The 11,399-nt window shown below is 37.7% G+C and overlaps 1 pseudogene; it reads left to right on the forward strand.

The window, feature by feature from the left end:
• Positions 1–9,238: 9,238 nt before the first annotated feature.
• Positions 9,239–9,901, forward strand: LOC100761214 (annotated as a pseudogene).
• Positions 9,902–11,399: the final 1,498 nt, after the last annotated feature.

An 11,399-nucleotide genomic window follows, 5' to 3' on the forward strand; every position in this document is an offset into this window, starting at 1 on the left:
AGGAAGAACATGTGTAGGAAAGAACCTTTTTATGAGACATTTAACTGTTGAGACCCCTGCATAACCTTGCATCCTACCCTGCTTGCTTCCAAATGTACTAAAATATAAGCAAGAAATAGTATAGACTATTCCAAAGACCTATTTGGGTACAATTGACATTGCTTTGGTTTTGCTTATTTTTAAGATACTTTTATTTCTAAAGTGAATAAATACAAGTTCTTATCAGTATATATTTATACTTCATCATCATCTGTACCTGAAAGAATCATAAAGTATCTAGTGTTTTTCAAAATACAACATAATGATAGCCTTCAAAGGAAATCAAAAAGGATATTAGAGTGTGTTAATTCTTAAAGATATATATCAATATGAAAGCCTGTTTAAAATATGCAAATTCACAAAAGTATAATGAATAAGAAATATAGAATATGACATAGTAATAAAAATAATAGTCCTGATTATAAATGTTAAGATGATCACTTTTAAATTTTGGTCTAGAGGGCTAAGTTGTTTGGGGAATATCAATATATCAAGAAATTACAAAACTTCTAGAACTTGCTGAATAGACTATTGTAAACTAAAAATTTCTGTTTTAACCAGAAAATGTTAGAGATGAAATTTTACTCCAGGCCCTTTACTCTCCCAGAGGCGCTCACAGTGCTTGGTGAGGGAATGAATGAGTCTAACAGATGGGGGTTTAGTAATGTGATTGCAGAGTGACAGGGATATTCTTTGGGCCATTTCCCATTAGCAAATTAAACATATTTACTACAAAATAGCAGTGAGCTTTAAACACTGTGCCAATTTATTTTAAAAGTTATAGTTATATATTGGTATATAACTAGAGACGATGGCAGTGCTAGTCAAAATCACAAAACAAGGCAAAAAAAGACATGAATGTGAGTGAGGAAAGCACTTATAGGGAAGAACAAATTTGGCAAAAGTTGGTGGAAGTTGCTACATGGTGGTAAGAAGATTAACTAGAAGGCACAAGACACACATAGGAAATTGTCAATGAACAAATTTAATAAAGTTGTCATTTTAAGAAGTAAAGGGAAAATGTCAGGTATGTTTAACTCAAATGTTTATTGATGAATTTTATTAAATAAGAATCAGTATGATAATAACTGCACTATCTCTGGGTGTTTCCATATCAGACTATTCCCAACTCTTAAGGGAACAGTACAAATGAGCGCTCACATAATGCAATGTTAATGAAACGTCCAAGAGGGGCATCTGCACTGTGTGAGAGCCTCCCCACCACCCTATCATGGACTCTGGAGGAGCATCACCAACTGTGTGAGAGTCTCCAAACTAATCCTATCCTATGTCATGGACTCTGGAGGGACATCATTGTGTGAGAGCCTCCACACCAATCCTATGTCATGGACTCTGGAGGCCCTGCCTCCTGCCAGGTTATTGTAGCAAAGCTGCATAAGTGCTCTAAGGTATATTTTATGAATAATTCATATCATTTCTTCATAGGTGTTTGGAAATTTTATTTAACTATACTTTTTATAGAAAAGACTAGTTTGCATAGTCTGCATAAATTCACATTTTCATGCTTCACATATGTGTAAATAATTACATACAACTGGAGACTTTTTTATTTCAAGGTCCTTATAGTTGAGCAACTATCAACTACCTTGATAGAATTAACTTGGATCATGGCATTTCCCACCTTTTTTGATGTAATTTCGTCTTTTATCAATCTTTCCTGTAATTTTTAATTTTTTAACAAAGATAGGCTGGGTCAAACCTTGGCATTATTATTATTATTATTATCATCATCATCATCATCATCATCATCATCATCATCATCATCATCATTTATTAATATTTATTGATTAGTAAAAGAATGAAATTTTGGGATAATCTTCCTTTCAACCACTTTATACTTAACAGCAAAAGGCTGCTTGATTCTGATTGGATGCTGGTATCGTGAATGAGTGCTGGGGAAAAGGTATTTGGATGTGGAGACCAAGAGGTCACATGTGCAGGGCAAATCTCAGTGCAGGAGAACTTCTAATGTGCCCTAATAGTGTGCATCACAACAACCGGCCTAATAGGTTAATTAGTACTGCCAATTATGAGAGAAAACACTATCATTACCTAAAATGGCTTCTTTCAACTACTAAGTCTGCTTATGAAGGAGAAAGGAAAGAAGAGGTTGAAAGGTACAAGAAGTCACTACTGTCCTAGGAAGACCTGCTTTCCTGCTCAGTCTTACATCTGAGTGAAGAAAAGAACCATCAACAACTTACAATGCTTTTATTAAATTACAATAAATAGGCATAGTTACTAGAATGTATCAGCCTCAGAGATAGAGAAAATATATATATAATTCTCTCACTGTTTGAATTTATTTTTATTCCTCATTCCTAAGAGATCAACTTACTTTCCTGTTTCAATTCTTTCATTCTTCTAGTCATCTGGGAGGAAAAGATCTGCATATAATAACCATCTAGCACCAGCCTTCAAATTCTGGCATGGTTTTTTTGAGTGTTTTTTGTCAGCCCTGGGGTCTCCATTTGAATTTCTAGTGCAATGGACAATAGCGTGGTTCAAGTCAGGAATTTCTGGGACTTGGGATTGGACATATAGTAGTCAACAAGAAAAAGGGTATTAAGTAACATGTTATCTTGGATGCTCAAAGACTACTTGTATGTATTTTTCAATAGTATGGTATTTCCAGACTTTAATAATGTGAACTTACTTATTTTATCTTGCTCAGGAATACCTTCTCCAAAAAAACTGAGTCTGAAGCTGCACTATGAAAGGTAACAAGAACAAATTGAAACAACCAACTTTTGTGCTCTTCTCTGTGAAAGACCTCCTCTCCACTCCCAGATTTCCTGTTACAGATCCTTCTTTATGCAGGATTGAGGCCTCATGGGTTTTCCCCATCTACTTTGTTATGTCAACTGATAGCATTCTTGTGCCAAATGACCAGACATGAAAACATACATACAAGTAACATTGTATTAACTGAACATGTTGTATTTAGGAATATGTACATATTCATACTGAAATGAAAATTAACCCAGATGTTCACTGCGGGATGAAAGAGAAAGAAAGACTGATGTATTCACACATGTAATATTATTCTGCTTTTTCATGAATGAACATCTAGCATCTCTAAAACACAGATGAACATGAAGATATTATATTGTTAAATAAGCCAGTTACAAAATGGTTCAGACTATATAATCCCATTTACTGGATATCTGGTCAGAATCATAAAGACAGAAAGCTATGGTCATGATGGCTCAGCAGGGTTTCAAATGAATCTAATACTACTGAATTCTTAGCTTAAAATGTTTAATTTCATAAAATGTATGTTGTAGGTATTATGCTACAATTGGAGTTGAGGAATTTGCAGAATATGTCTATGATTCCTGGACTTCCATGTTTCCTATTAACAATTTCTTTTCTTTCTTTCTTTCTTTCTTTCTTTCTTTTTTTTTGGTTTTTCGAGCCCGGGTTTCTCTGTGTAGCTTTGGAGCCTATCCTGGTACTCGCTCTCAAGACCAGGCTGGCCTCGAACTCACAGAGATCTGCCTGTCTCTGCCACCAAGGCATGCGCCACCAAGCCCAGCTCCTATTAACAATTTCTAAGAAGTAGAAATTGTTTATCTTACTTTAATGCAAAAAGTAATATAAAAAAAAAAGTATGCAGGCCAGTGACCCAGAAGAGGCAGCAAGCCCCAGCATCCCAAGAAGAAAAGGAAATTTACTGAGGAACCTAAAGCTGCCATTAGCTGTACAAATAATACAAAGAAAAAGAAAAAGTCCCAGAAGGCATCCCAGGAGGAGTAGAGTGGACATGCTTTGTGGGAGGGGCATACCTTAAGGTGATAGTTCCTACCCTTGATAAACCCCAATTAAAAACACAAAAAAACATTAAAAAAGTATGCAGAATATCAAAAACAAATTTGATGGTATTTTCATAAAAATAAACATTGTTATTCAGATTGGCATTATTTACTATTTTAATAATTTAGTAATTATCACCTGATAGTCCTATAACTGCTTTAAATATGCAATGCAATTTCTACAAAAATATAACTTTTATTTAGAATGTAGGGAAGACTTACTTCAAACTATCTCCTGCAATTCAAACCAGGAATAAAGCTTGCTTGTAGAAGTGATCAACACATTTAAAAAATTATTTTCCAGTTTAATGGAAGATTAAAGAGGAGCTATTGTCATCCCATCTGGATCTAAGAATAGCACAAATTAACATACAAGATAAAATAAAATTGATCCCCCCTTTCTTTCTATCTGGGAAATAAAATCAAAGAAGAGCGCAAACACCACATCAAACAAAGTGTTCTCAACCAATTTCGCAGACCTGGTGTCCCTCATTAGTTCTGACAGCCTGCTAAGATAAGGCTCATAGAGGGGTTCAAACACTTGGCATCTGATTTGGCTCTTCTTGTGCCTTCTATTTCCATTTTCCAACCATATTTCAAGAACTGCACAAGCCTCTGAATGCCTAGCCCATGCTCTCTAACATCATGGCAAGGTCTCTTATGTGTCTTCATGACCATGACAATAGATTCTTTACCAATTTCTTGCTTTTCTTTACTTAGGATTGTAATGCTTCTCAATCTGTGGGCCATGATCCCCCCAGGGGGTCATATATCAGACTGTGTGCTTATCAGATTTTTACATTATAATTCATAACAGTAGCAAAATGATAGTTATCAAGTAGCAGTGAAGTAATTCTATGGTTGGGGGTCAGCACAACAGGAGGAACTGTATTAAAGGGTCACAGCACTAGGAAAGTTGAGAACCATGGATTAACTGGTTTCATATACAGACCTAAGTGACTGACTGCAGATCGAATAAAACTGGAATTTTCTGTGGAAGTTCTGTTAACACCTCCACATTCAGCACACAACAACAGTTTTATCAGAATTAAAAATTATTTTTAAAAATGCAAATAAGCACCACAGAGAATCTCCAAGTTCAATAAAAATAATTTAGAAAGTATAAAGGTCTTTTATTCAGTCATTGATATGTAAAAGCATAATATTTTACCAGAAGGTACATATCAGTATGTATGTCTTGTCATACACATATGCAAACACAGGTATGGATTTGCATATTTGTGACATCTGTATTCCAGAACCTCTTTTCATTAGCACCATCATACAACAGCACCTCTCATTTGATGAACAAGGAATATGAGTGTCTTCATGTCACCTGAGGTGCTACTGGCTTAATAACTACAAATCCTGACGAATACTGCCTCTGACTGTCCCCCACCCCTGCCGCTGCCCTGTATCTTACAAAGTATTTCTCATTAGTGCTTGTTCCTTTTCTGTGTTTTTGTGTTTTGTGTTTTGTTTTGTTTTGTTTTGGGGACTAACTTCCATCACATACTGGCTTCATCCCCAGACTGAGATGAAGGCAATGGCAATAGATTCAGTCATTGCATCCAAATGGAACACTATACAAAGAAGAATATGGAACTTCTCCATGTCTCCCAATCAGAAATAAACAGTATTTCCATAACACCTCTGTTGTGGTTTGAATGAGAAACATCATCCATGAGCTCATGTATTTGAACACTTGGTCCTTGGTTGTTGGTTCAGTTTGGAGACACTATGGAGCCTTCAGGAATTGGGTGGAGCCCATGTGGGAGAAAGTACTTGGTGCAGGTAGGCCTTGAGTTTATATAGCCTTTCCTCACTTCCAGTTTACACTCTACTTCCTGACTGAGGAACAAAGGAAACATGCTCTTTCAGCTCCCTGCTCCAGTTGCCTGCCTGTCTTTGTGAGCAGAGGAAGTCTCACAGAGAAGTTGCTACTTGGAGGACAGAGGCAGGTACACAGGTAGTAGTCACAAGTCAAAGAATGCAAAGGATTGCTTTCAGCAACAAGAAAGTAGAGAAAAGCTTGCACAGTTCTGCGGCAGAGCTTCCGAAGTAAACTACAGCTCTAGATTCACTGATGTCAGACTTTGGTTTTTTTTTGGGGGGGGGGCAGGTAGAGACAGGGTTTCTCTGTGGCTTCAGAGGCTGTCCTGGAACTAGCTCTTGTAGACCAGACTGGTGTCAAACTCACAGAGATCTGCCTGCCTCTGCCTCCGAGTGCTGGGATTAAAGGTATGTGCCACCACCACCCGGCCCTGATGTCAGACTTTCATAAACTCTAGAACCAAGAGAAAATCCACTAATCCATTTCTGGTTTTATGCCATCCAGTTTCTGGTGCTTTGCTACAGTAGCCTTAGGAAACAAATACAGACACCAAACTTTTTCCTTATATATCTTGTTACATCATATGTTGATTTGTTTGTAAACTAACCATGGGGAAGGAAAATGGATGAACAACACTGATTCAGAAGAATCCTTTGTGGCAGAAGGAATTGTGTGAATGTAGGAGTCAATCACAAAACACAACACTGTCACATTTGACTTCTTCCTGTTTTATTTTCTATGTTCAATCACCACAGACATTGCCCTATAAACGTCTTTTAGTCTGCATATTTATTTTTGATCTTTTGAAAAAGTGTCCACATGGTTCAAACATCATGATACTTTAAGAGAGAGAGTGTGGGAGAAGAGAGAGCAGAGAATGTCCAGAAAAGTCTTTAATATTTGATACACACTGGGTTTTATGTTCTGCACAAATTACTATGTTGGCATGCTAACCTTCAAGGTTATTAAGATGTGATGGTTTCCATGTCTTGACCAGTACCAGTGTCTTTATTAAATGAACTCATGAAGCTAAAACTTTGAGAAGTTTGCAACCTGTAGCTCAAAAGAGGCCTTTGGCAGAGCTTGGTCCTGCTAAAACCTTGACCTCAGACTTCCAGCTTCCAGGATGGTTAGAGATGGATTTCTACTGCCTATCAGCTGCCCATGCTGGTTTGCTACAGTAGCTCAAATGTTCTAACACACACACATGCTGCATTAATGGTTCTCCACAGTCACACACAGATAATTATTTTTATTACTTTCTCATACATTGTCCCAATATTTCTATAAGCAGATATATGACATTCATGCAATGATTGTACATAACACATATTACTTGCCTTTTAAAAACTCTACACAGGAGTTCGAGGCCAGCCTGGTCTCCAGAGCGAGTGCCAGGATACTCCAAAGCTACACAGAGAAACCCTGTCTCAAAAAAACAAAACAAAAAAAAAAGGAAAAAAAAACTCTACACAGTATTCTAGAGATCTTCCCCATAAATACACTGGGTAGCCTTCCACATTTCCCATGCCTTTGCCACCGTTTCACAGTAAGCCACACAATTTCCCTCCTGTCAGGGAGCAGCTATTTCCTAGTGCTCATGATGCTGTTCAGTGCTGACCCTGAATTGACTGACTAAACAGCAGCAGTCGTGATCATTCTAAACCTTAATTGGTTCCTGTCACTTTATTGGAGAGAATCCCGAAGTTGTATCCACACAGGACTAGCTACACAATTTGTGAGTCCAACTCAAAATGAAATTGTAAGACATATTACTTAAAAAAGACTTAATAATATCAAGATGGTAATATGAAAACAAGCATGTGACATTTCCAAACCAAGAGCATGTGTGACTGACTACACACAGGTCCTCCCACGGGCTTCCATGCTATCTACACACTACCCTTAATCTACTCCTAAACTTCTTTGCTATTTTTTTAATGAAAATAATCTTTTCATACAGGGTATTCCGATCACAGTTTGACCTCTCTCATTGTCTGCAAGATCCTCCCCAACCTCCCTGCCTATCCAACTCCTTGCCTTCCTTCTTGCTTTTTAGAAAACAGATTAAAAAAAAAAACAACAACTTAAAAAAGGACAAGAAAATCATGAGAAATGCATGCATGCAGATACACACACACGCACACACACAACATGACATTACAAATAGAAAACCAAAACATGTAAGCAAAAGACTAGTAAGTTAAAAAAAAAAGAAAAAAAATGCCCAAACAAAGAAATTTGAGACTATCTATGTCCTCTCTTAGGGCTCATGTGCATGTCTCCTTTGACCTGCATTCCATCCTTCCTTGTCACCTACTATTTCACATTCTCTGTCTCCTTTTTAAATGCTATGTTGTACCCAAACTTACAGCTGTTTGAATATGAAAAAGAACATGAAGTTTTTGTTGTTGTTGTTGTTGTTGTTGTTGTTGTTGTTGTTTTTTGTTTTTCGAGACAGGGTTTCTCTGTGTAGCTTTGGAGCCTATCCTGGCACTCGCTCTCGATACCAGGCTGGCCTCAAACTCACAGAGATCTGTCTGCCTCTGCCTCCCTAGTGTTGGGATTAAAGGCATGTGCCACCAATGCCCGGCTATGAAGTTTTAATCTTTCTGAATTTGGGTCACCTTGCTTAATGCTATACTTTCCAAGTTCACCCATTTTCTTGTAAATTTCATGATTTAATATTTTTTGCAGCTGATGTTTCATTTTGCATATGTAACACATTTTCATTATCTATCCTGTGGATGGATAGCTAAATGGGTTCAATTTCCTTGACCTCATAAATAAAGCAGCAATAAATGTGGCTGGGGAAATGACTCCATAGTCACTTATGGAAGTCTGTTAGATAGATTCCCAGGAGTGGAAGACCTGGGTCACTATGTAGTTCTATTTTTATTTACTAAGGAACCTCCATTCTGGTTTCCATATTAACTGTATTAATTTGTTTTTGTTTTTGTTTTTGTTTTTGCTTTTTTTTGGATGGTTTCAATATTTTCAAAGAATAGGAAAGGAAAAATGCCCGTCTGCATTTTTTACTTGAGGAAATAGAAATACAAACTTCATTTGTATTAGCACAGATGGCTGATAAATCTGTATTATATGTTTAGTATTATAGACAAGTTTTCAGTGTAGACTAACTCTAAACCAGGAGGAGGAGGAGAGGGCTTTCCATTGAAACAAATGGGCACAGGTGGTAATCATGGGGTAGAAGTAACAAAAGGAAACTGTGGCACTTAGCAAAATGTAAATTCTATGAACTATTTGCATAGTAATGTTCAAGTCCACCAAGACAGTGTCAGCCATGGGTTCTATCTCACTGAGTGAGCCTTTAATCCAATCAGCAGGTTGGTTACTCCCACAGCTTTTTTTTTTTTTTTAACACTACTGCACCAGTGTATCACACAGGCAGGTCACCTTGCAGATGGCAAGGTTTTAGCTTGATTGGTGGTTAACTTTCTTCTCTGAGAGCAGGCTGGATTTTATATTTCTAAGTTGTTTTGAAAACTCTCTGAAATTCAGAGGCAAGATGGCGGCCGTGTCACAAGGCAGGAGAAGCTGCGATGATGGAGGAGGCAGTAGTGGGGTTGGCGGCGGCCCCAGCTGCTGGACAAGCAGGAGCTGCAGTGGTTTGTTGGATAAGTGGAAGATAAGCCTGTAAAAAATGGTAAGTTGGATGGATCAGCTATGAAAAACTCTTTGGTTGATTCCGCCAAAAAGGTACTCCTGGAAAAATACAAGTATGTGGAAAACTTTGGTCTAATTGAGGGTCGCCTCACCGTCTGTACCATCTCCTGCTTCTTTGCTATAGTGGCTTTGATTTGGGATTCCATGCTCCCCTTCCCAGACTCCAAGCCTTTTGGCTTTGTGTGTCATATCCTATTTTGTGATGGTGGGGATTCTGACCGTTTACACCTCATATAAGGAGAAGAGCATCTTTCTTGTGGCACACAGAAAAGATCCTACAGGAATGGATCCTGATGATATTTGGCAACTCTCCTCCAGTCTCAAAAGGTTTGATGATAAATACACCCTGAAGTTGACCTTCATCAGTGGAAGAACAAAGCATCAGCGGGAAGCCGAGTTCACGAAGCCCATTGCTAATTTCTTTGATCACAGCGGGACACGGGTCACTGGACCTGAAATCTCCAGGCTCCACAACAGTCTCGCCACAGAAAGAAAAATAAAATAGCCAATTCCAAAATCTGTCTTTCCGCTGGATCGTACCAGTTACTGGTGGGTAGAGAAGAAACAGAAAGCTTAAACTTGATCAAGTATAAAATTTTGTTTTGTTTTGCTTTGTTTAAAAAAAAAAAAAAAAAAAAAAAGCCCTGTTTAGTCCGTTCTGGGTAAAGAGAATTTCCTAGCAAGAAATGCAAAGTTATATCTTCGATGGCTAGCTGTAGCCTCCATGGTCTGCTGAGAAGGGTTTTTGTTGATGGTGTTGTTTTCCTTAAGAAGCATTTTTGTAAAAGCCAAGCGTACTTTTTCCTTTGTACTTAATAGTACTTTATTTAGTATAGCTTTGTGCCATGCAGTGTTTGAACACTTAGTTCTTAGGAACTGCTGACTTTGCTGGGCATGGTATTCACCTACAATGCCAGCTCGTGGAAGGCTGAGGAATGGGGGATGAGTTTGGCGCCATCCTGGACTATAGAGCCAGGCCTTGCCTTGGGGCCTGGGTATTGTTAACTTGTTGCTGACTTTGTGTTAATCCCTGCTTCAGCAGCAATTTCCTTCAATCCAGGATAAAACTTCTTATGTATGCCAGCTTTCCTTTACTCGCCATTTTTGTGGGTGTGTATATAGATTTGACTTGGGAGAATTATTTTTAAAAAAATACAAAATAGCTTTTTGTTAAAATAGACCTGCGTATTACATTTTTTGCTCTTAACCAATTAAAGAAGCCAGTGGCATTTTTAGTTTTATATTCTCTGTTTTCCACTAGTATGTTCCTGTTGATTTGTTTGTGCCCTTTATTAACTGCCATTTTCTAATTTTTTTCAATAAATAAAAAAAGATGTGAAAAAAAACTCTCTGAAATCCAGTTTGCTAATTTATGCTGTATTTCAGTGTTTTAAATTTTGTACAATTGTTTATTTATTTTTCTTTTTATTTGTTCTTTTTTACAAAGTACATCCTGGCCACAGTATCCTTCCCTCCACTTCTCCACCCTTCCCCTCTTTCCTAGATCCACTGTCCCTCCATTTCCCTTCAGAAAAGAACAGACCTCCCAGGGATGTCAACCAAACACAGCACAACAAAAATTCAATGAGACCAGATACAAACCTTATAACAAGGCTGTATGAGGCACCCAATAGGAAGAAAAGGGTCCAAAGAGCAGGCAAAAAAAAAAAAATACCCACCACTACTCCCACTGTTAGGAGTCCCACAAAAACGACAAGCTAAACAACCTGGCTAATACCTTCCATGATGTATGTACATAGCAAGAAGGTGTCATCTATAAGCTACAGTGTAAGTCCTTGCTAAACATGAAATCTGCCTTAATCTTAGGTTTTACAGCCTCCAGAAATTGGTTTCTGTTGTTTATAAATTCCAGCTTTTGGAGTTCTGTTACTGCAGTTTAAACAGCCAGAAACCTTTGTCTTCATTTGTATTTCTCTTTGCTAAAATTGTCTCATGAGCAATCCTATAAATGCTTTAAGTTCTACAAGGTCTCTGTGGTCATT

This window comes from Cricetulus griseus (assembly GCF_003668045.3).
Source record: "Cricetulus griseus strain 17A/GY chromosome 1 unlocalized genomic scaffold, alternate assembly CriGri-PICRH-1.0 chr1_1, whole genome shotgun sequence".
Classification (NCBI taxonomy): Eukaryota; Metazoa; Chordata; class Mammalia; order Rodentia; family Cricetidae; genus Cricetulus; species Cricetulus griseus.